This window comes from Myotis davidii, unplaced genomic scaffold, assembly GCF_000327345.1.
Source record: "Myotis davidii unplaced genomic scaffold, ASM32734v1 scaffold334, whole genome shotgun sequence".
Lineage (NCBI taxonomy): Eukaryota > Metazoa > Chordata > Mammalia > Chiroptera > Vespertilionidae > Myotis > Myotis davidii.
In genome coordinates this window covers 2,667,728-2,668,545 of record NW_006285797.1, presented here as the reverse complement: position 1 = coordinate 2,668,545, position 818 = coordinate 2,667,728, and the positions used below count along the sequence as shown (strand labels likewise).

The window sequence follows — 818 nt, the reverse complement described above, 5'->3', positions numbered from 1 at the left end:
CGCGCCGTCCGAGAGTGCACCAGCCAGGGGCCTCGAAGCTCCCCGTCGCTTGGGGCCTCCGCCTGTCCAGCCTCCCTTGGCCTAATTGCAGGGAGCCTGGCGTCAGGGGGCGCCAAGGAGCCAGGGGGGAAACCGCAAGGCGCGGAGGGAGCCTCCAGGCGGTGCTGCCCCCTACCCTCCCGTCTCCCCGCTCCCCGCCCCGATGTTGGGGCTTTGGAAGATGCTGCCGGGTGAGCTATTGCTTGCGGGAGGGAGGGTTCCTCGCACGCTCACGCGTGAACACCGGGAAGGGCCTTCCCTGGGAATTGGGGTCCTCCAAGAACGGGAGGCCCACCTGTCTCCACCCCCTTCTACCTGGGAGCGCTCCCCAGTTGAACGCTCCGATCCGCAGACGTGAACGGTTCCACCACCCAAACTTGGTGCAATTTCCGCAACCGAGAAATGGGCACTTTAGAGCCTCCTGGTATCCTTGCGTTTACCGTAAAATCTGACTCATTTAATGCATTTGCAACGGAGGGGCAATTTCAGATTTAGGGCCCTGGCAGGTGAAAGAAGTTGGGATTGGCTGGTAAATATTTGGAAGAGAAATTTTTTAGGGAATGTGAAGAAATAATGATCTGTCATACAAAGTGCACACATTACCTCTTCTCTCCCTCTTGCCCCTCCCATTTTTTTCAAAACCACCAAAAAGTATATTGTAGTTGGTGGCTGGGAGAGATTTTTCAGTGGGCGCTGATGCAGTGCCAACGCAGAAGGTATGGCGGGTGTGCTGCACTGCGCCTTCCCGGGCACGGCCACCGCTACCGGCCAGAAAGCCT

At 58.2% G+C, this 818-nt stretch overlaps 1 protein-coding gene across 5 annotated transcripts in view; it reads left to right on the top strand.

Annotated features, from left to right (window-relative positions):
• Window positions 1–818, top strand: part of BEND6 (BEN domain containing 6) — a 48,657-nt gene continuing 47,839 nt past the window's right edge. For 4 of the 5 annotated variants that reach the window (XM_006756848.2, XM_015559498.1, XM_015559500.1 and 1 more), the window contains exon 1: window positions 7–230. The gene's annotated coding sequence lies outside the window, so the exon portion shown is untranslated. Of the gene's footprint in view, window positions 231–818 lie in introns of all 5 variants that reach the window. The other variant, XM_006756847.2, reaches the window with a different exon arrangement.